The sequence below is a fragment of the Paramisgurnus dabryanus genome, chromosome 23, assembly GCF_030506205.2.
Source record: "Paramisgurnus dabryanus chromosome 23, PD_genome_1.1, whole genome shotgun sequence".
NCBI lineage: Eukaryota > Metazoa > Chordata > Actinopteri > Cypriniformes > Cobitidae > Paramisgurnus > Paramisgurnus dabryanus.
In genome coordinates, this window is record NC_133359.1 from 19,296,719 (window position 1) to 19,322,450 (window position 25,732).

The 25,732-nt window shown below is 41.0% G+C and overlaps 1 long non-coding RNA gene across 1 annotated transcript in view; it reads right to left on the reverse strand.

Moving 5' to 3' along the window:
* Positions 1-25,116, reverse strand: part of LOC135781766 (uncharacterized) — a 99,721-nt gene extending 74,605 nt beyond the window's left edge. The window contains exons 1-2 of the long non-coding RNA XR_012335845.1: positions 25,000-25,116; positions 24,784-24,898 (exon numbers count right to left, since the gene is read on the reverse strand). This is a non-coding gene — a long non-coding RNA (uncharacterized lncRNA). The remainder of the gene's footprint in view (positions 1-24,783; positions 24,899-24,999) is intronic.
* Positions 25,117-25,732: the final 616 nt, after the last annotated feature.

Here is a 25,732-nt window from a genome sequence, read left to right on the forward strand (position 1 = left end):
AGTTTAATGCTAGCTTTATGCTAATTTCATAATAAATCTTGCTAACTTCATGCTAAATCATGCTAACTTCATGTTAAATCTTGTTAGCTGCACGCTAAATATTGTTAGCGTTATGCTAATCATGTTAGCATCATGCTAATCATGCTAGCTTCACGTTAAATCATGCTAGCTTCATGCTAATCATGCTATTCTCATGCTAGCTTCATGCTAGCTTCATGCTAATCTTGCTAGTTTCATGCTAGCTTCATGCTAATCATGCTAGCATTATGCTAGATTCATGCTAATCATGCTAGCATTATGCTAGATTCATGCTAATCATGCTAGAATCATGCTAACTTCATGCTAATCATGCTAGCATTATGCTAGATTCATGCTAATCATGCTAGAATCATGCTAGTTTCATGCTAATCATGCTAGCTTTATGCTAGCTTCATGCTAATCGTGCTAGCATCATGCTAGCTTCATGCTAATCGTGCTAGCTTCATGCTAGCTACATGCTAATCATGTTAGCATCATGCTAGCTTCATGCTAATCATGCTAGCTTCATGCTAATCATGCTAGCATCATGCTAGCTTCATGCTAATCAATGCTAGCATCATGCTAGCTTCATGCTAGATTCATGCTAGCTACATGCTAATCATGCTAGCATCATGCTAGCTTCATGCTAATCATGCTAGCTTCATGCTAATCATGCTAGCATCATACTAGCTTCATGCTAATCATGCTAGCATCATGCTAGCTTCATGCTAGCTTCATGCTAATCATGCTAACATCATGCTAGCTACATGCTAATCATGCTAGCATCATGCTAGCTTCATGCTAATCATGCTAGCTTCATGCTAATCATGCTAGCATCATGCTAGCTTCATGCTAATCATGCTAGCATCATGCTAGCTTCATGCTAGCTTCATGCTAATCATGCTAGCATCATGCTAGCTTCATGCTAATCATGCTAGCATCATGCTAGCTTCATGCTAATCATGCTAGCATCATGCTAGCTTCATGCTAATCATGCTAGCATCATGCTAGCTACATGCTAATCATGCTAGCATCATGCTAGCTTCATGCTAATCATGCTAGCTTCATGCTAATCATGCTAGCATCATGCTAATCATGCTAGCATCATGCTAGCTTCATGCTAATCATGCTAGCATCATGCTAGCTTCATGCTAGCTTCATGCTAGCTACATGCTAATCATGCTAGCATCATGCTAGCTTCATGCTAATCATGCTAGCTTCATGCTAATCATGCTAGCATCATGCTAGCTTCATGCTAATCATGCTAACATCATGCTAACATCATGCTAGCTTCATGCTAATCATGCTAGCATCATGCTAGCTTCATGCTAATCATGCTAGCATCATGCTAGCTTCATGCTAATCATGCTAACATCATGCTAGCTTCATGCTAATCATGCTAGCATCATGCTAGCTTCATGCTAGCTACATGCTAATCATGCTAACATCATGCTAGCTACATGCTAATCATGCTAGCTTCATGTTAGCTTCATTCTAATCATGCTAGCATCATGCTAGCTTCATGCTAATCATGCTAGCATCATGCTAGCTTCATGCTAATCATGGTAACATCATGCTAGCTTCATGCTAATCATGCTAGCTTCATGCTAGCATCATGGTAGCTTCATGCTAATCATGCTAGCATCATGCTAGCTTCATGCTAATCATGCTAGCATCATGCTAGCTTCATGCTAATCATGGTAGCTTCATGCTAGCTTCATGCTAGCTTCATGCTAATCATGTTAGCTTTATACTTAAACATACTAACTGCCAGATAGCCTACTAAACTAAACTTCTGTCAATCCGTTTTAAACGTTCAGGCTACGCTTTTTCAAGCCAACATAAAGTTTGTCTTCAAACTTTAATATCTAGTTATTATTATTATTATTATTATTCTTTTTCTTCTGAGACTAAAATTTCTAACTCTAACTCGTCCTAGAGCTTTCAAGCTACAGCCATCAAACTTTGGACAGACTTTCGGTCTGATCTGACGAGGTGTGCTATATCTTTTCTAACTGATGGGACCTTCCGAATTCCTAAACGGGGCGCTGAAACACCCCAAAATTTCCATTGACTTAACATTGAGACAAACTTTGACGGGTCAAAGCTGCGAGTGAGAAACTTGTAGAAACTTGTGGCTTACCACATTTAAGGAGGCTGACAGGCTGTGTAAGAACATACCTCACAATGGGGTGTAAGCTGTACCCCTGGGGTGTAAGAGGCCCCCAAATTTTCCCATTGACTTATAATGTGGCAGGAAATATGCCCATAAAAGGGAAAAAAAGCGTCCCAGATGGAATATCTTCACTTTAGAGTGTCTTAGAGACATGGGGGTGGGCTCATTTCACTCAAGCATCCAATCAGTCTCTTAGGATCACCCCAGAGATATTAAGGCACGCCCCTAGCAACAATTTTGGGTACCCTAGCAACATCTCCCATAGACTACCATTATAAAAAGCCCAGATGGATATCTTTGCACCAGAGTGTCATAGAGACATAGGGGTGGGCTCATTTTACTCAGGCATCCAATCAGTCTCTTAGGATTCTTATTGAGGTATTAAGCCACGCCCCTAGCAACAAAATATGAAGACCCTAGCAACATAATAAACAAAGCCTTATATCTCTGGATCTGAACATCGTAGAGACACAGGGGTTGGACCGTTTTTCTTGTGGCTTGAAGTGTAATCATTATGGGATGCCAATTTTTTCCCTAGCAACCAAACTTAGTACCCTAGCAACGGAATAAACAAAGCCTTATATCTCCGCTTCAGAACATCATAGAGACACGGGGGTTGGACCGTTTTACTTGTGGCTTGAAGGGTGATCATTATGGGATGCCAATTTTCTCCCTAGCAACCAAACTTAGTACCCTAGCAACGGAATAAACAAAGCCTTATATCTCCGCATCAGAACATTGTAGAGACACGGGGGTTGGACCGTTTAACTTGTGGCTTGAAGGGTGATCATTATGGAATGCCAATTTTCTCCCTAGCAACCAAACTTAGTACCCTAGCAACGCAATAAATGTTAGCTTCATGCTAGCTTCTTGTTAATCATGCTAGCTTCATGCTAGCTTCATGCTAATCATGCTAACATCATGCTAGCTTCATGCTAATCATGCTAACTTCATGCTAGCTTCATGCTAATCATGCTAACTTCATGCTAGCTTCATGCTAATCATGCTAACATCATGCTAGCTTCATGCTAATCATGCTAGCATCATGCTAGCTTCATGCTAATCATACTAGCATCATGCTAGCTTCATGCTAACTTCATGCTAATCATGCTAGCTTCATGCTAGCTTCATGCTAATCATGCTAGCATCATGCTAGCTTCATGCTAATCATGCTAGCATCATGCTAGCTTCATGCTAATCATGCTAGCATCATGCTAGCTTCATGCTAATCATGCTAGCATCATGCTAACTTTATGCTAATCATGCTAGCATCAAGCTAGCTTCATGCTAATCATGCTAGCATCATGCTAGCTTCATGCTAATCATGCTAGCATCATGCTAGCTTCATGCTAATCATGCTAGCATCATGCTAGCTTCATGCTAATCATGCTAGCATCATGCTAGCTTCATGCTAATCATGCTAGCATCATGCTAGCTTCATGCTAATCATGCTAGCATCATGCTAGCTTCATGCAAATCATGCTACCATCATGTTAGCTTCATGCTAATCATGCTAGCATCATGCTAGCTTCATGCTAATCATGCTAGAATCATGCTAGCTTCATGCTAATCATGCTAACATCATGCTAGCATCATACTAGCTTCATGCTAATCATGCTAGCTTCATGCTAATCATGCTAGCATCATGCTAGCTTCATGCTAATCATGCTAGCATCATGCTAGCTTCATGCTTATCATGCTAGCTTCATGCTAATCATGCTAGCATCAAGCTAGCTTCATTCTAATCATGCTAGCATCATGCTAGCTTCATGCTAATCATGCTAACATCATGCTAGCTTCATGGTAAATCATGCTACCTTCATACTTAAACATACTAACAGCCAGATAGCCTACTAAACTAAACTTATGTCAAACCGTTTTAAACGTTCAGGCTACGCTTTCTCAAGCCAACATAAAGTTTGTCTTCAAACTTTACTATCTAGTTATTATTCCGCTTTCTTCTGAGACTAAATTTCCGACACTAACTCGTCCTAGGGCTTTCAAGCTACATGCACCAAATTTTCCACAGACCTTCAGACTGCTCTGACTTAGTGTGCTATATCTTTTCTAACTGATGGGACCTTCCGAATTCCTAAACGGGGGGCTCGAACACCCCAAAATTTCCATTGACTTAACATTGAGACAAACTTTGACGGGTCATAGCTGTGAGTAAGAAACTTGTAGAAACTTGTGGCTTACCACATTTAAGGAGGCTGACAGGCTCTGTAAGAACATACATCACAATGGGGTGTAAGCTATACCCCTGGGGTGTAAGAGGCCCCCAAAATTTCCCATTGACTTATAATGGGGCAGGAAACATGCCCATATAAGGGAATGAAAGCGTCCCAGATGGAATATCTTTACTTTAGAGTGTTGTAGAGACATGGGGGTGGGCTCATTTTACTCAGTCATCCTATCAGTCTCTTAGGATCGCCCCAAAGCTATTTAGCCACGCCCCTAGCAACAATTTTGGGTACCCTAGCAACATCTCCCATAGACTACCATTATACAAAGCCCAGATGGATATCTTTACACCAGAGTGTCATAGAGACATGGGGGTGGGCTCATTTTACTCAGGCATCCAATCAGTCTTAATAGGATTCTTATTGAGGCATTAAGCCACGCCCCTAGCAACCAAATATGAACACCCTAGCAACATAATAAACAAAGCCTTTTATCTCTTGATCTGAACATCATAGAGACATGGGGGTTGGGTCTTTGGGTCATGTTAGCTTCATGCTAGCTCCATGCTAAGTCAAACTAGCTTCATGCTAGTTTCATGCTAGCTTTATGCTAATTTCATAATACATTTTGTTAAGTTCATGCTAAATCATGCCAACTTCATGTCAAATCTTGTTAGCTGCACGCCAAATAGTGCTAGCGTCATGCTAATCATGTTAGCATCATGCTAATCATGCTAGCTTCACGTTAAATCATGCTAGCTTCATGCTAATCATGCTAACCTCATGCTTACTTCATGCTAATCATGGTAGCCTCATGCTAGCTTCATGCTAATCATGCTAGCATCATACTAGCTTCATGCTAATCATGCTACAATCATGCTAGCTTCATGCTAATCATGGTAGAATCATGCTAGCTTCATGCTCATCATGCTAGAATCATGCTAGTTTCATGGTAGCATCATGCTAGCTTCATGGTAATCATGCTAACATCATGCTAGCTTCATGCTAATCATGCTAGCATCATGCTAATCATGTTAACATCATGCTAGCTTCATGCTAATCATGCTAGCATCATGCTAGCTTCATGCTAATCATGCTAGCATCATGCTAGCTTCATGCTAATCATGCTAACATCATGCTAGCCGCATGATAATCATGCTAGCTTCATGCTAATCAAGCTAGCTTCATGCTAATCATGCTAGCATCATGCTAGCTTCATGCTAATCATGCTAACATCTTGCCAGCTTCATGCTAATCATGCTAGCATCATGCTAGTTTCATGCTAATCATGCTAGCTTCATGCTAACATCATGCTAATCATGCTAGCTAATCATGTTAGCTTCATGCTAATCATGCTAGCATCATGCTAGCTTTGTGTTATTCATGTTAGCATCATGCTAGCTTCATGCTAATCATGCTAACATCATGCTAGCTTCATGCTAATCATGCTAGCATCATGCTAGCTTCGTGTTAATCATGCTAGCTTCGTGCTAATCATGTTAGCATCATGCTAGCTTCATGCTAATCATGCTAACATCATGCTAGCTTCATGCTAATCATGTTTGCATCATGCTAGCATCATGCTAGCTTCATGCTAATCATGCTAGCATCATGCTAGCTTCATGCTAATCATGCTAGCTTCATGCTGATCATGCTAACATCATGCTAACTTCATGCTAACATCATGCTAGCTTCATGCTAATCATGCTAGCATCATGCTAGCTTCATGCTAATCATGTTAGCATCATGCTAGCTTCATGCTAATCATGCTAGCATCATGCTAGCTTCATGCTCATCATGCTAGCATCATGCTAGCTTCATGCTAATCATGCTAGCATCATGCTAGCTTCATGCTAATCATGCTAGCATCATGCTAATCATGTTAACATCATGCTAGCTTCATGCTAATCATGCTAGCATCATGCTAGCTTCATGCTAATCATGCTAGCATCATGCTAGCTTCATGCTAATCATGCTAACATCATGCTAGCCGCATGATAATCATGCTAGCTTCATGCTAATCAAGCTAGCTTCATGCTAATCATGCTAGCATCATGCTAGCTTCATGCTAATCATGCTAGAATCATGCTAGTTTCATGGTAGCATCATGCTAGCTTCATGGTAATCATGCTAACATCATGCTAGCTTCATGCTAATCATGCTAGCATCATGCTAATCATGTTAACATCATGCTAGCTTCATGCTAATCATGCTAGCATCATGCTAGCTTCATGCTAATCATGCTAGCATCATGCTAGCTTCATGCTAATCATGCTAACATCATGCTAGCCGCATGATAATCATGCTAGCTTCATGCTAATCAAGCTAGCTTCATGCTAATCATGCTAGCATCATGCTAGCTTCATGCTAATCATGCTAACATCTTGCCAGCTTCATGCTAATCATGCTAGCATCATGCTAGTTTCATGCTAATCATGCTAGCTTCATGCTAACATCATGCTAATCATGCTAGCTAATCATGTTAGCTTCATGCTAATCATGCTAGCATCATGCTAGCTTCGTGTTATTCATGTTAGCATCATGCTAGCTTCATGCTAATCATGCTAACATCATGCTAGCTTCATGCTAATCATGCTAGCATCATGCTGACATCATGCTAGCTTCATGCTAATCATGCTAGCATCATGCTAGCTTCATGCTAATCATGCTAGCATCATGCTAGCTTCATGCTAATCATGCTAACATCATGCTAGCTTCATGCTAATCATGCTAGCATCATGCTAGCTTCATGCTAATCATGCTAGCATCATGCTAGCTTCATGCTAATCATGCTAACATCATACTAGCTTCATGCTAATCATGCTAGCATCATGCTAGCTTCGTGTTAATCATGCTAGCTTCGTGCTAATCATGTTAGCATCATGCTAGCTTCATGCTAATCATGCTAACATCATGCTAGCTTCATGCTAATCATGTTTGCATCATGCTAGCATCATGCTAGCTTCATGCTAATCATGCTAGCATCATGCTAGCTTCATGCTAATCATGCTAGCTTCATGCTGATCATGCTAACATCATGCTAACTTCATGCTAACATCATGTTAGCTTCATGCTAATCATGCTAGCATCATGCTAGCTTCATGCTAATCATGTTAGCATCATGCTAGCTTCATGCTAATCATGCTAGCATCATGCTAGCTTCATGCTCATCATGCTAGCATCATGCTAGCTTCATGCTAATCATGCTAGCATCATGCTAGCTTCATGCTAATCATGCTAGCATCATGCTAGCTTAATGTTAATCATGCTAGCTTCATGCTAGCATCATGCTAATCATGCTAACATCATGCTAACTTCATGTTAATCATGCTACCTTCATACTTAAACATTCTAACAGCCAGATAGCCTACTAAACTAAACTTCTGTCAAACCGTTTTAAACGTTCAAGCTACGCTTTTTCAAGCCAACATAAAGTTTGTCTTCAAACTTTAATATCTAGTTATATTTTATTCTTACATCCGGACACTTTTTTCGGCGATTAACTCGTCCCGCACGCTTTGTTGTAGACCCATGAAAGAGGGCTCAAATTGACCGAATTATTGAGGAGAGGTGTGCTATGACTTTTATAAGGGATCGGGTGCAGGATTTCCGAAAGGGGGGCGTAAAACCACCCCAAAAATCCCATTGACTTAACATTGGGCCCAACTTTGATGGGTCATAGCTCCGCTCGTGGATTTTGTAGAAACATGTGGGTTACAACATTTGAAGAGGGTGGTAGGCTCTGTAAAATCATAGATCACAATGGGGTGTAAGTTGTACCCCTGGGGTGTAAGAGGTGCCCAAAAGTGTCCCAATGAAAAGTCAATGGGGCAAAATCCCATAGACTTACCATTGCAAAAATTTTGACGGGTCATAGGTCCGAGCCAGGATTTCATAGAAACATGTGGGTTACTAAATTTGAAAAGGTTGCTAGACTCTGTCAGGACGTACCCCACAATGGGGTGTAAGGTTACCATAGCAACCATTTTGGGCATCCTAGCAACCTATACCATTGACTGCCATTATAAAATGCCTAGATGGATATCTTCGCACCACAGTGTCATAGAGACATGGGGGTGGGCTCATTTTACTCAGGCATCCAATCAGTCTCTCAGGATCCTTACAGACTTACTAAGCCACGCCCCTAGCAACCACTTTTGAGCACCCTAGCAACATAAAATACAAACAGTTATATCTCAGCATCAGAACATCTTAGAAATACGGGGGTTGGACCGTTTTACTTGTGACTAGGGGTGTAACAATTGGGCACATCATTGGCCACTCCCAAGCCACGCCCCTAGCAACCAAATTTGAGCACCCTAGCAACCGAATAAACAAAGCCTTATATCTCCGCATCAGAACATCGTAGAGACACGGGGTTTGGACCGTTTTACTTGTGACTCGGAGTGTAATCACTGGGCACATCATTGGCCACTCCCAAGCCACGCCCCTAGCAACCAAATACAGTACCCTAGCAACAGAGTAAACAAAGCCTTATATCTCCACATCAGAACATCGTAGAGACACGGGGGTTGGACCGTTTTACTTGTGACTCGGAGTGTAATCACTGGGCTCATCATTGGCCACTCCCAAGCCACGCCCCTAGCAACCAAATACAGTACCCTAGCAACAGAGTAAACAAAGCCTTATATCTCCGCATCAGAACATCGTAGAGACATGGGGGTTGGACCGTTTGACTCGTGACTCGGAGGGTAATCACTAGTGGATCCCATTTTTTTCCCTAGCAACCAAATACAGTACCCTAGCAACAGAGTAAACAAAGCCTTATATCTCCGCATCAGAACATCATAGAGACACGGGGGTTGGACCGTTTGACTCATGACTCGGAGGGTAATCACTAGTGGATGCAATTTTTTTCCCTAGCAACCAAATACAGTACCCTAGCAACAGAGTAAACAAAGCCTTATATCTCCGCATCAGAACATTGTAGAGACACGGGGGTTGGACCGTTTGACTCGTGACTCGGAGGGTAATCACTAGTGGATGCCATTTTTTTCCCTAGCAACCAAATACAGTACCCTAGCAACAGAGTAAACAAAGCCTTATATCTCCGCATCAGAACATCGTAGAGACACGGGGGTTGGATCGTTTGACTTTTGGCTTGGAGTATAATCATAAATTGTCCCACGAAACTTGCCACGGCAAGCACCACTCACATTTTCTTCAGGAAATGTACCTATCTAGTTATTATTATTCTTCTGATCCCCAAAATTTTTGACTGTAACTCCTCCTAGAGCTTTCAAGCTACATTCACCAAACTTTCCAAAAGTCTTCAGACTGGTCTGACTTAGCGTGCTATGACTTTTCTAACTGATGGGACCTACCGAATTCCTAAACGGGGCGCTCAAACACCCCAAATTTTCCATTGACTTAACATTGCGACAAACTTTGACGGGTCATAGCTGCGAGCGAGAAATTTGTAGAAACTTCTGGGTTACCACATTTGAAGAGGCTGGCAGGCTCTGTAAGAACATGCCTCACATTGGGGTGTAAGTTTCACCCCTGGGGTGTAACGGGCACCCAAATTTCCCCATTGACTTATAATGGGGCAGGGAACATGTCCATATAAGGGAATAAAAGCGTCCCAGATGGAATATCTTCACTTTAGAGTGTCGTAGAGACATGGGGGTGGGCTCAATTTAGTCAGGCATCCAATCAGTCTCTTAGGATCGCCCCATAGCTATTAAGCCACGCCCCTAGCAACCATTTTTGGGCACCCTAGCAACATATCCCATAGACTGCCATTATAAAATGCCCAGATGGATATCTTTGCAGCACAGTGTCACAGAGACATAGGGGTGGGCTCATTTTACTCAGGCATCCAATCAGTCTCGGAGGATTCTTATTGAGGTATTAAGCCACGCCCCTAGCAACCAAATATGAGCACCCTAGCAACATAATAAACAAAGCCTTATATCTCTGGATCCGAACATCATAGAGACATGGGGGTTGGGTCTTTTGGTCATGTTAGCCTTATGCTAGCTCCATGCTAAGTCATACTAGCTTCATGCTAGTTTCGTGCTAGCTTTATGCTAATTTCATAATAAATCTTGCTAACTTCATGCTAATCATGTTAGCATCATGCTAGCTTCATACTAATTCATGTTAGCATCATGCTAACTTCATGCTAATTCATGTTAGCTTCATGCTAGCTTCATGCTAATTTATGTTAGCATAGTGCTAGCTTCATGCTAATTCATGTTAGCTTCATGCTAGCTTCATGCTAATTCATGTTAGCATCGTGCTAGCTTCATGCTAATTCATGTTAGCATCGTGCTAGCTTCATGCTAATTCATGTTAGCATCGTGCTAGCTTCATGCTAATTCATGTTAGCATCGTGCTAGCTTCATGCTAATTCATGTTAGCATCGTGCTAGCTTCATGCTAATTCATGTTAACATCGTGCTAGCTTCATGCTAATTCATGTTAGCATCGTGCTAGCTTCATGCTAATTCTTGTTAGCATCGTGCTAGCTTCATGCTAATTCATGTTAGCATTGTGCTAGCTTCATGCTAATTTATGTTAGCTTCGTGCTAGCTTCATGCTAATTCATGTTAGCATCGTGCTAGCTTCATGCTAATTCATGTTAGCATCGTGCTAGCTTCATGCTAATTCATGTTAGCATCGTGCTAGCTTCATGCTAATTCATGTTAGCTTCATGCTAATCATGCTAACATCATGCTAGCTTCCTGCTAATCATGCTAGCATCATGATAGCTTCATGCTAATCATGCTAGCATCATGCTAGCTTCATGCTAATTCATGTTAGCATCATGCTAGCTTCATGCTAATTCATGTTAGCATCATGCTAGCTTCATGCTAATTCATGTTAGCATCATGCTAGCTTCATGCTAACATCATGCTTGCTTCATGCTAACATCATGCTAGCTTCATGCTAATTCATGTAAGCATCATGCTAGCTTCATGCTAATTCATGTTAGCATCATGCTAGCTTCATGCTAATTCATGTTAGCATCATGCTAGCTTCATGTTAATTCATGTTAGCATCATGCTAGCTTCATGTTAATTCATGTTAGCATCATGTTAGCTTCATGCTAATTCATGTTAGCTTCATGCTAATTCAAGTTAGCATCATGCTAGCTTCATGCTAATTCATGTTAGCATCATGCTAGCTTCATGTTAATTCATGTTAGCATCATGCTAGCTTCATGCTAATTCATGTTAGCATCATGTTAGCTTCATGCTAATTCATGTTAGCTTCATGCTAATTCATGTTAGCATCATGCTAGCTTCATGCTAATTCATGTTAGCATCATGCTAGCTTCATGCTAATTCATGTTAGCTTCATGCTAATTCATGTTAGCATCATGTTAGCTTCATGCTAATTCATGTTAACATCATGCTAGCTTCATGCTAATTCATGTTAACATCATGCTAACTTAGTGCTAAACATGCTAACATGGTAACTTTTGGTATCATGTTTACGGAAAGTTATAATACTAAACTAAACTTGTTTTAAATTTCTCTCAATCTGTTTTAAACGTTCAGGCTAGGCTTTGTCAAGCCAACATAAAGTTTGTCTTCAAACTTTTCTATCTAGTTAGTGGTGCTTGCATTTATGCAAAGCATCACTATTACTATCTTGCATACTTATTATTATTATTATTATTATTATTATTCTTTTTCTGGACACTTTTTCGGCGCGTAACTCGTCCCGCACGCTTTGTCGTAGACCCATAAATTAGGGCTCAAATCGACCGGCTTATTGAGGAGAGGTGTGCTATGACTTTTATAAGCGATCGGGTGCAGGATTTCCGAAAGGGGGGCGAAAAACCACCCAAAAAATCCCATTGACTTAACATTGCGCCAAACTTTGACGAGTCATAGCTCCGCTCGAGGATTTTGTAGAAACATGTGGGTTACAACATTTGAAGAGGGTGGTAGGCGCTGTAAAAACATGGATCACAATGGGGTGTAAGTTGTACCCCTGGGGTGTAAGAGGTGCCCAAAAGTGCCCCAATGAAAAGTCAATGGGGCAAAATCCCATAGACTTACCATTGCAAAAATTTTGACGGGTCATAGGTCCGAGCCAGGATTTCATAGAAACATGTGGGTTACTAAATTTGAAGAGGGTGCTAGACTCTGTCAGGACGTCCCCCACAATGGGGTGTAAGGTTACCATAGCAACCATTTTGGGCACCCTAGCAACCTATACCATAGACTGCCATTATAAAATGCCCGGATGGATATCTTTGCACCACAGTGTCATAGAGACATGGGGGTGGGCTCATTTTACTCAGGCATCCAATCAGTCTCTCAGGATCCTTACATAGATATTAAGCCACGCCCCTAGCAACCACTTTTGAGCACCCTAGCAACATAAAATACAAACAGTTATATCTCGGCATCAGAACATCGTAGAGACACGGGGGTTGGACCGTTTTACTTGTGACTAGGGGTGTAACAATTGGGCACATCATTGGCCACTCCCAAGCCACGCCCCTAGCAACCAAATTTGAGCACCCTAGCAACCGAATAAACAAAGCCTTATATCTCCGCATCAGAACATCGTAGAGACACGGGGTTTGGACCGTTTTACTTGTGACTCGGAGTGTAATCACTGGGCACATCATTGGCCACTCCCAAGCCACGCCCCTAGCAACCAAATACAGTACCCTAGCAACAGAGTAAACAAAGCCTTATATCTCCGCATCAGAACATCGTAGAGACACGGGGGTTGGACCGTTTTACTTGTGACTCGGAGTGTAATCACTGGGCACATCATTGGCCACTCCCAAGCCACGCCCCTAGCAACCAAATACAGTACCCTAGCAACAGAGTAAACAAAGCCTTATATCTCCGCATCAGAACATCGTAGAGACACGGGGGTTGGACCGTTTTACTTGTGACTCGGAGTGTAATCACTGGGCACATCATTGGCCACTCCCAAGCCACGCCCCTAGCAACCAAATACAGTACCTTAGCAACAGAGTAAACAAAGCCTTATATCTCCACATCAGAACATCGTAGAGACATGGGGGTTGGACCGTTTGACTCATGACTCGGAGGGTAATCACTAGTGGATGCCATTTTTTTCCCTAGCAACCAAATACAGTACCCTAGCAACAGAGTAAACAAAGCCTTATATCTCCGCATCAGAACATCGTAGAGACATGGGGTTTGGACTGTTTGACTCGTGACTCGGAGGGTAATCACTAGTGGATGCCATTTTTTCCCCTAGCAACCAAATACAGTACCCTAGCAACAGAGTAAACAAAGCCTTATATCTCTGCATCAGAACATCGTAGAGACACGGGGGTTGGACCGTTTGACTCGTGACTCGGAGGGTAATCACTAGTGGATGCAATTTTTTTCCCTAGCAACCAAATACAGTACCCTAGCAACAGAGTAAACAAAGCCTTATATCTCCGCATCAGAACATCGTAGAGACACGGGGGTTGGACCGTTTGACTCGTTACTCGGAGGGTAATCACTAGTGGATGCCATTTTTTTCCCTAGCAACCAAATACAGTACCCTAGCAACAGAGTAAACAAAGCCTTATATCTCCGCATCAGAACATCGTAGAGACATGGGGTTTGGACTGTTTGACTCGTGACTCGGAGGGTAATCACTAGTGGATGCCATTTTTTTCCCTAGCAACCAAATACAGTACCCTAGCAACAGAGTAAACAAAGCCTTATATCTCTGCATCAGAACATCGTAGAGACACGGGGGTTGGACCGTTTGACTCGTGACTCGGAGGGTAATCACTAGTGGATGCAATTTTTTTCCCTAGCAACCAAATACAGTACCCTAGCAACAGAGTAAACAAAGCCTTATATCTCTGCATCAGAACATCGTAGAGACACAGGGGTTGGACCGTTTTACTTTTGGCTTGGAGTATAATCATAAATTGTCCCCCGAAATTTGCCACGGCAAGCACCACTCACATTTTCTTCAGGAAATGTACCTATCTAGTTATTATTATTCTTCTGATCCCCAAAATTTTTGACTGTAACTCCTCCTAGAGCTTTCAAGCTACATTCACCAAACTTTCCAAAAGTCTTCAGACTGGTCTGACTTAGCGTGCTATGACTTTTCTAACTGATGGGACCTACCGAATTCCTAAACGGGGCGCTCAAACACCCCAAATTTTCCATTGACTTAACATTGCGACAAACTTTGACGGGTCATAGCTGCGAGCGAGAAATTTGTAGAAACTTCTGGGTTACCACATTTGAAGAGGCTGGCAGGCTCTGTAAGAACATGCCTCACATTGGGGTGTAAGTTTCACCCCTGGGGTGTAACGGGCACCCAAATTTCCCCATTGACTTATAATGGGGCAGGGAACATGTCCATATAAGGGAATAAAAGCGTCCCAGATGGAATATCTTCACTTTAGAGTGTCGTAGAGACATGGGGGTGGGCTCAATTTAGTCAGGCATCCAATCAGTCTCTTAGGATCGCCCCATAGCTATTAAGCCACGCCCCTAGCAACCATTTTTGGGCACCCTAGCAACATATCCCATAGACTGCCATTATAAAATGCCCAGATGGATATCTTTGCAGCACAGTGTCACAGAGACATAGGGGTGGGCTCATTTTACTCAGGCATCCAATCAGTCTCGGAGGATTCTTATTGAGGTATTAAGCCACGCCCCTAGCAACCAAATATGAGCACCCTAGCAACATAATAAACAAAGCCTTATATCTCTGGATCCGAACATCATAGAGACATGGGGGTTGGGTCTTTTGGTCATGTTAGCCTTATGCTAGCTCCATGCTAAGTCATACTAGCTTCATGCTAGTTTCGTGCTAGCTTTATGCTAATTTCATAATAAATCTTGCTAACTTCATGCTAATCATGTTAGCATCATGCTAGCTTCATACTAATTCATGTTAGCATCATGCTAACTTCATGCTAATTCATGTTAGCTTCATGCTAGCTTCATGCTAATTTATGTTAGCATAGTGCTAGCTTCATGCTAATTCATGTTAGCTTCATGCTAGCTTCATGCTAATTCATGTTAGCATCGTGCTAGCTTCATGCTAATTCATGTTAGCATCGTGCTAGCTTCATGCTAATTCATGTTAGCATCGTGCTAGCTTCATGCTAATTCATGTTAGCATCGTGCTAGCTTCATGCTAATTCATGTTAGCATCGTGCTAGCTTCATGCTAATTCATGTTAACATCGTGCTAGCTTCATGCTAATTCATGTTAGCATCGTGCTAGCTTCATGCTAATTCTTGTTAGCATCGTGCTAGCTTCATGCTAATTCATGTTAGCATTGTGCTAGCTTCATGCTAATTTATGTTAGCTTCGTGCTAGCTTCATGCTAATTCATGTTAGCATCGTGCTAGCTTCATGCTAATTCATGTTAGCATCGTGCTAGCTTCATGCTAATTCATGTTAGCATCGTGCTAGCTTCATGCTAATTCATGTTAGCTTCATGCTAATCATGCTAACATCATGCTAGCTTCCTGCTAATCATGCTAGCATCATGATAGCTTCATGCTAATCATGCTAGCATCATGCTAGCTTCATGCTAATTCATGTTAGCATCATGCTAGCTTCATGCTAATTCATGTTAGCATCATGCTAGCTTCATGCTAATTCATGTTAGCATCATGCTAGCTTCATGCTAACATCATGCTAGCTTCATGCTAACATCATGCTAGCTTCATGCTAATTCATGTAAGCATCATGCTAGCTTCATGCTAATTCATGTTAGCATCATGCTAGCTTCATGCTAATTCATGTTAGCATCATGCTAGCTTCATGTTAATTCATGTTAGCATCATGCTAGCTTCATGTTAATTCATGTTAGCATCATGTTAGCTTCATGCTAATTCATGTTAGCTTCATGCTAATTCAAGTTAGCATCATGCTAGCTTCATGCTAATTCATGTTAGCATCATGCTAGCTTCATGTTAATTCATGTTAGCATCATGCTAGCTTCATGCTAATTCATGTTAGCATCATGTTAGCTTCATGCTAATTCATGTTAGCTTCATGCTAATTCATGTTAGCATCATGCTAGCTTCATGCTAATTCATGTTAGCATCATGCTAGCTTCATGCTAATTCATGTTAGCTTGGACCGTTTTTCTTGTGGCTTGAAGTGTAATCATTATGGGATGCCAATTTTTTCCCTAGAAACCAAACTTAGTACCCTAGCAACGGAATAAACAAAGCCTGATATCTCCGCTTCAGAACATCATAGAGACACGGGGGTTGGACCGTTTTACTTGTGGCTTGAAGTGTGATCATTATGGGATGCCAATTTTCTCCCTAGCAACCAAACTTAGTACCCTAGCAACGGAATAAACAAAGCCTTATATCTCCGCATCAGAACATTGTAGAGACACGGGGGTTGGACCGTTTAACTTGTGGCTTGAAGGGTGATCATTATGGGATGCCAATTTTCTCCCTAGCAACCAAACTTAGTACCCTAGCAACGCAATAAATGTTAGCTTCATGCTAGCTTCTTGCTAATCATGCTAGCTTCATGCTAGCTTCATGCTAATCATGCTAACATCATGCTAGCTTCATGCTAATCATGCTAACTTCATGCTAGCTTCATGCTAATCATGCTAACTTCATGCTAGCTTCATGCTAATCATGCTAACATCATGCTAGCTTCATGCTAATCATGCTAGCATCATGCTAGCTTCATGCTAATCATACTAGCATCATGCTAACTTCATGCTAACTTCATGCTAATCATGCTAGCTTCATGCTAGCTTCATGCTAATCATGCTAGCATCATGCTAGCTTCATGCTAATCATACTAGCATCATGCTAGCTTCATGCTAACTTCATGCTAATCATGCTAGCTTCATGCTAGCTTCATGCTAATCATGCTAGCATCATGCTAGCTTCATGCTAATCATGCTAGCATCATGCTAGCTTCATGCTAATCATGCTAGCATCATGCTAGCTTCATGCTAATCATGCTAGCATCATGCTAGCTTCATGCAAATCATGTTAGCATCATGCTAGCTTCATGCTAATCATGCTAGCATCATGCTAGCTTCATGCTAATCATGCTAGCATCATGCTAGCTTCATGCTAATCATGCTATTATCATGCTAGCTTCATGCTAATCATGCTAGCATCATGCTAGCTTCATGCTAATCATGCTAACATCATGTTAGCATCATACTAGCTTCATGCTAATCATGCTAGCTTCATACTAATCATGCTAGCATCATGCTAGCTTCATGCTAATCATGCTAGCATCATGCTAGCTTCATGCTTATCATGCTAGCTTCATGCTAATCATGCTAGCATCAAGCTAGCTTCATTCTAATCATGCTAGCATCATGCTAGCTTCATGCTAATCATGCTAACATCATGCTAGCTTCATGGTAAATCATGCTACCTTCATACTTAAACATACTAACAGCCAGATAGCCTACTAAACTAAACTTATGTCAAACCGTTTTAAACGTTCAGGCTACGCTTTCTCAAGCCAACATAAAGTTTGTCTTCAAACTTTACTATCTAGTTTAAAATATTGTACTTCGCTACATTTTAAATCATATCCGTTACTGAGTAAAAAAATATTTAAAAAAGCAAGGTGATAAAGACGCGCAACGGATGATTGATGGGCGGGGGAATGCGCAAAAAGAACCATGGAGACGGACGAGACAGGCGCGCGCTAATGCAGACCCGCCTCAGTTCAAATCTTATGAAGGAAACCCCATGTCATATTTAAGCGACCACTTTTCACTGACACGGAGCGAGTGTTTCATTCCTATGAAAGGTAGGATTCATGCTTTGAGTACGAAATTGCCGACCAGGTTTTTACCGCTCATTTGCACGACGCGTTTTTAATAACATGCGTATTATCTTCCGAGGTCTAGCAGCTTCACGTCAAGTCAAACACAACTTCAGAATGTCCTCAAGAATGCGCAGGTCATTAGACATTGCAGAGAGAGAGAGAGAGAGAGAAGATAAAGGTCTGACATCAGGTACCCAGGTCAGGGACGCTAGAAGACAATAAACGTGTCAAAACTATATAGCCATGGCACTCATCTCATTATGTGCTCATTTAAACTATATATAGTTAAATAAAATAATGTATGTTACCACCAATACATCAATTAAAACCTTACTATAGTAATTGTTTTTACTAGCTGCTGACCATTTGCAAAAGTGCGTAACTCACATGTAAAAATCATTAAACATTTCCATAAATGTTTCTTAGTTTCAAAAAGCTTTTTATTTTATTAACTTTTTGTTATTGCACTTTAATTGTTAAGATGTTTCTACAATTAAAAACAACTGGTTTGAGATTTATATTCCCTTGTAGTTTTTGAACTATACTAGAATCCTCCACCTCTCCCGCTGTAAAAAAGTAACTTTTACTCTGAGTAAAGTTAAAATGACTTACTTTTTACTTTTACTTAAGTAGATTTTAAGACCAGTAACTTTACTTTTACTTAAGTAAAATATTATTAAAGTAACTTTACTTTTACTTGAGTACAATAATTTATTACTCTTTCCACCTCTGCTGCTGTGGCAGTTAAGGAACAAGGCTCCTGTGGGAGCAGAGATTGTGAAAAGCAGGGCTCCTGCGGGAGCAGAGGAAATGACACTGCTGTGGCAGTGGAGATTGTGAAAAGCTGAGCTCCTGTGGGAGCAGAGGAAATAGTACCGCTGCAGTGGTTGAGAAACAGGGCTCCTGTGGGAGCAGCGATTGTGAGAAGCGGAGCTCCTGCAGGAGCAGAGCTGGAAAAAGGGTTTGGGTGGTGTTAGTGGAGTGTTAACCTCAATGGAGGATGGAGATGCATTTAGTGAGTATTTCTAAGGTTATTGGCTGTCTTGCATCGAGGCGGGTGGGTTAACTTCTCTGGATACCTTTAACAAGCATGGATGTGTGGGTGCTGGCTATTACTTGGGAGGGTGAGTTGAAGATAAGTTTATGGGAAAATTGGATTCTGCTTAGGTATCCTTTGCTGGAGATGTCTCAGAGGTTTTTGTGGTGATTGAGGTAGGATATAAATGAGGTCATGGTGAGAATGGAAAAGTCAGGGAAAATCAGATTGTAAGAAAAGTGGTCTTGAAGCACTTCCAAGTGGTAGGTAGGTTTTTAGGGTTCTAGGGGATACGGCTTGGAGAATGGTATCTAGGTATGCATTGAGGAAGGGTTTCAATGGGTGGTTTATGGGAATATTAGTTCTGAATAGTGAGGTACCAGAGTTGGGTGTGGATCCGTTTCTGGTGCCAGCTGCCTGAATTTCTGGAAGGCAAAACGAGAGAGGGAGTCAGCTATTAAATATTTTGAGAACGGGAATTTTGTGGTGACGGTAAAATTGAGTGGGGTCTTTAAAAAAACGTGGTGGGGTCTTCCTCCTCAGGTCCGTGGCTCATGTTTTTCTAGCCTCAATGTGCTGTAATCTCCTCACGATTCCTCTGGACTCGAAGCAGCTTCTGTCATCACAAGCACAGCACTACACTGCAAGCTTTTAAGTGTAAACACACACAATGAAGACAAAGACTCACCCACGACACTCCACACACTTTAAGTGACTAAGGACTAGGGGTGTCCTCGACTAAGGATTTACATATTCGAATCAGAATTGTCGAATCTTTCCATAGTCGACCGATAGTCGAATCATGTTTGTGTGCATGGGTTGGGAGGGGGCCAGACCAGGTACAAATTGGTAACTTTTATTTTCTTTCACAAGCAGCACACATAAACAACTTTCTGATAAAGTGACCAAAACTGTCTTTCAAGTAATAAACGAAGACAAAACTGACGATGCATTTATATATATATATATATATATATATATATATATTTTTTTTTTTTTTTTTTAAGGTCAAATGTAAGGCAACATTTAATTATTCCTCATAACATTTTAAAGCCACGATCTACAGAACATCACACAAAAATACATTTTGATAACTAAACCTAAAAAAATAACAAAGGTGATCCTGCCTTGGAAACTCTGGCTACAATTCAGTGTTTTTATTTAATTTAGAGATAGCGTGTCAAAGCAGTCATGACTTAAAAAACCCGACAAATGAGAAATGACAAATAATTTGTGATTGTGACTGTAAATGATAAAAACTAATCTTTATATACAATTCATTAAACTTCAGTTTATAACAAGAAAAACACTGAAACTAATGATTTTATAGACACTACGCGTTATTATTTAGCACAGAAATACCTTGCTTGCTTTGACTTTGATCATCTCTGTATTAACTTTAGATACAGAAAGACCGGATGATATTATTTATTTCAGGAATCTCTTTGCTATCATTTGAAAGTGAACACCGACCCACCATAATATTAAATCACAAGAAAGACATTCGTGTCAGGCAGAAATAGGTTCGGTGCAGATACTTCCGTTTCATCACCGAAATAAAAAAAACGGCTTACCTGTTTTGACAAGATAACCACTATGTTTTAAATACATTTTAAAAACGTATACTCGTCGAAAAACATCCGTTTTTTAATGTTTAGTCTGATGAACTCCTAAATATGTCAGCACCTTGCGCGTTCGGCTACATTACATGCGCAAGCATGGCCAGCACGCAATAGCGCAACATCGATACAACGAAAAGCTATCCAAAATGTACATACTTAAATTAGATCAGAATTTACGTTTAAAATAAATACAATTTTTTACATAAAATAAGGTCAGAAGTAACAAAGTGCAGAACAAATATGCAAAATGCCTCAAGTGCACGGAAACAAAACACAAGCCAAATAGTTAAATCAGATAACCCAAAGTGATTTATAAATAAAATAAAATATAGAAATTATTAAAAGAACGAAAGGCATAATATCATTTGCCAGCTTTGTCTTTTAAATGTAGAAACAAAGAGGCAATGGTTTATTAACATAAAACCTCTTATGGACGTGTAGCCCGGTCACAGGGGTTGTTGGATTTATTAACGCATTTTAAAAATATTTATTGAAAGCTGCTACTTCACATATTATTTGCAGCATTATCATAATATGCAGTATATTAATATATTGTGAGAAAGCTGTTATATGTGAAATCAGATAATGTGTGCACATATACGGCCAAAATTGAATGATCCTCATTTCATAACACATCTGCGACGATTCGACTGTGAGATTGGTAGTCGAATCAGGCTTCTCCTATCGATGCATCGAATCTTCGACTATACGGGGTCACCCCTACTAAGGACTTAGCCAAACTCAGCCCGGGGTCGTCGTGTGGCTGGTTAGACGGTGTTCTCAGTAGAGGGAAAAAGCACCTAATTATAGACGTCGGACCTCCTGCGTTTACTCCTAATTGAATTGTACTCCTCAGCTCACCCACGTTTCTCTCCACGGTGGGGCCGCAACTGTTCATTGAACTCACAACACACATTAGGTAATATACCCTATTCCACACTGCACAGTACAATGTACAGCGTTACTCACGTGCGATGTCCATGCTTCACAGCGTTGGCTCTCTGTATAGACTTCCAGTATTTCTCCCCGGCTCGCCCACGCTTCTCTCCACGGTGGGGATCGCAACTGTTCATTGAACTCACAACACACATTAGGTAATATACCCTCTTCCACTCTGCACAGTACAATGTACAGCGTTACTCACGTGCGATGTCAATGCTTCACAGCGTTAGCTCTCTGTATATGCTTCCAGTATTACTCCCCGGCCCGCCCATGCTTCTCTCCACGGTGGGGCCGCAAACTGTTCATTGAACTCACAACACAAGTTAGGAAATATACCCTCTTCCACTCTGCACAGTACAATGTACAGCGTTACTCACGTGCGATGTCAATGCTTCACAGCGTTGGCTCTCTGTATAGACTTCCAGTAATTCTCCCCGGCTCGCCCACGCTTCTCTCCACGGTGGGGCCGCAAACAGTTCATTGAACTCACAACACACGTTAGGTAATATACCCTCTTCCACTCTGCACAGTACAATGTACAGCGTTACTCACGTGCGATGTCAATGCTTCACAGCGTTGGCTCTCTGTATAGACTTCCAGTATTTCTCCCCGGCTCGTCCACGCTTCTCTCCACAGTGGGGCCGCAACTCTGAGTGCTAGACTCACAACGCACAACACGGCAGAGAAAAAAAGCACTTTTTCCGTGGTGCTCCTTTATCAACCGACACCAACTCCTCTTTCTCGCCTTCTTCAGCCCCGCACTCTTTCCGCTCACTTAGCGATCCCCGGATCAACAGAGCCATCAGGCTTTCCCTCGGAGTGTGTGGTTTGGTTCGCCCTAGGCGGAAAGGAGCTCGCCCACGGATTCGACCGCCATAGGCGGAAATGCTTCTGCCCCAAGTCAACCGCTCTCTTGGCGGAGCGGAGCTCGCCCCGAAATCAACTCTCTTCTTTGGTGCTTCTACTGCTCTATTTATCTGTCTCATCTTCAGCCCATCCTCCAATCACAAATCGCCACATTAATTCTCCTCACCTGCTGCTGGTAAGGCTCCAATTGTGTTGCCACAGAAACCAGGAAGTCAAGGTGTTTGTAATGTTCGGCCCGGGCGGAAACCATCTTCGGGCGGAACCAATCTTCAGCGCTTTTGGTTCCGCCCTATCATAGTCACCCTGTGACATATCCCTCTTTTTCATTGGCAGGTGAACCTTTAAAGGTTGTAAAGAAAATTAAATATCTGGGACATGTGATAAGGGATGACCTTTGTGATGATGATGATGATTTGCAGCGTCAGTGTGGAAAACTGTATGGGCAGGCAAACATGCTGGCACGCAAATTTCACATGTGCACTCCTGATGTTAAAATCTCACTCTTCAAAACTTATTGCACTCCATTGTACACTTCCCACCTGTGGTGTAATTTTAGTGAGTCAAAAATGAAAAAACTCCAAGTGGCTTATAATGATGCACTGAGAATTGTGCTTAAAATTCCTAGGTGGAGTAGTATGTGCCCACTTTTAACGCTGTCTTAAGAAATTTTATGTATAGATTCATGTGCAGACTAACAGGATCTAAGAATATAATCATTGTGTCCTTATTTGATGTTTCTAAGAGTGACACAAGGTATACATCCTGCTTTTGGAAACATTGGACCCGTAGCCTGTATATGTTTTAATAATGCCTCATTTGCATCATTCTTAATGTTTTGTATGTTTTATTTTTGTATAGTGTTGTCTCTATGGACCTTTGTGTCTTGAATAAAGTTGATATATATCATGAAAATACCTGAAAAGGTTTGAAGAACAGCAATATATATCCTTAAGACATTTCCTGGAGCTGCGTGTGTCTGGTTCTTCATCTGCAGCGCATATTGAGTTTCTGCACGAGAGCGCCCCCTGGCTTTTGGATGTAGCGGCATTTCACCGTAATTCATTGAGAAGCATAGCAAGCATCATCAGCCAATTTATAGGTGCACCCCTAATTTTGGTCAGTGTTTTTGCCTACCAACTACACTTTTTTTTGCCATAGTTTATCCATCTGATGGAAAACAAACTGTGCCATTTCTCTAATTAGGTTGCTCTGTATTTTGCACCTGGTTACTTTTGGCATATTTCTTGTGTTTATGTTTAAAATTTTTTTTACTTTAAATGCAAAATACACTTGTTATGTTTTTCCCAAACTATTTGTGTTGATTTGTTATATAAACAAATGATTTACATAAAGTTATTACCATGCTTGACAATTTTTGTAATAACCAGTTTTTCCTGACCTATGAAAATGATGAGAATTCAGATTTGGACCTTTGAATGTAAACTTTGAGAACCCCTGAAATAAATAATTGATTATAGCATGTTAAAATTGCCACTTTGTAGGTGTGTGCAAAAATGTGCCGTTTTGGGTTTCCTTTTAAAAGTAAATGATGAAATTTAAACACTGATCACAATGATGGTGGTTTGTTGCAGTTGAAAATCAATTGTGCTGTGAATTATTTTCTCTCTCTTTCTCTTTTTCTCTGCACTACATGGCAGTGCTGTGGTTGGATAGTGCAGAGTAAGGGGTGGTATTATTATAATAAGAGCTCCTTATGACATCATAAGGAGAGCCAAATTTCAATTTCAATGTGCTTGTAGAGAATGGTTTACCAAATCTAAGTAATTGGGTTGATATTTTTCAAATTTTCTAGATTGATAGAAGCACTGTTGTTTACAATGCGTGGAATGGTGCACTGTGATTTGTTGAGCGGATTCCTTGCATTCTGCAGAGAAGGAGGAGTGCCGTTTATCGCGTTTTGGGAAAAAAAGGAGAAAAGATGACAGAACAACAAAGCGGCTATCGGATTTTGTGTAAAATTAAGAATTTACTTTTAAATACTGACCTGATACAATACTGAATTTTGTTGTAACTTATTTTTTTATGGAGTTTATAGCGTTTTGTAACCAAACTCTTCAAATATAACTCCTGTCCCCACAATGAAAGGTCCGCCTCTCCCATCATTGATTGGACAGTGAAAAACATGTACACATGTTTTGACAGTCACTGACCTTAGTGAGGATGTAGTCACAGTTGCCATTAAAGCTAAAGGTTTTTCCATCTTAGGTGGTGATGTGAGAGCCTCCCACAACAGAGCAGATTCCAGGACAGTCCAGATCCGTGCAACTCCAGTATCCAGCAGCACACTTGCTTTTAGGGTACGGCAGCAATGTTATCACAATAAAATCTGTTATATTTGTGTTAACTGATGCATGTGTCTGACTTACAATTGTTTACACGCCTGTTCTTGTGACTCTTCAGTATGGTATATTGTGCCGTCATGCAACCATGAGCATTTGTTTGTAGGAACGCAACCACATTACCAATGTTGTCTTTCACAGTTCCTGTAAAAATAAAGGGGGAATTAACAGTTAATGGGGATGTTTCCCAGACAGGGATTAGCTTAAGCCAGAACTAGGCCTTACTTTAATTAGGAAATATAACCTGTTTTAACAAACATATCTTACTAAAAACATTACTTGTGTGCATTTTGAGGCTAATCAAATGGGACTGATATATTTTAAGATATGTCACTACAAGTTGTTTGTAGTTTGGACAGCTCTTACTTTTATTCTAGTCTAGGACTAGTCTAATCCCTGTCTGGGAAATCGCCCCATTATGTATAGGATGAGGTTAAATCTGCCAATTTTTACCCTCCTTCACAAAGGTTTCATTGAAGAGTGGGAAAACATTATTGTTTGAAACAAGGCCTTACCCCAGGGCAGAAACAGCCATCTGTACAGTGATCTGTACACAGCAGGGTTCCATTTGGGCCCGAACAGGTGATTTTGCATGAGCCAGCACACTCCATGTATACCATGTTTAGTGGACATGTCTTTGCTGCTCCACAGAACACATAAACAATATATCAGATACAATCTATGTTGTCATTGCTTCTCTGTATAATGTAGTAATCATACTCACGACATAGTTTGTCTGTTCTCCACTTTCCCGGCCTGC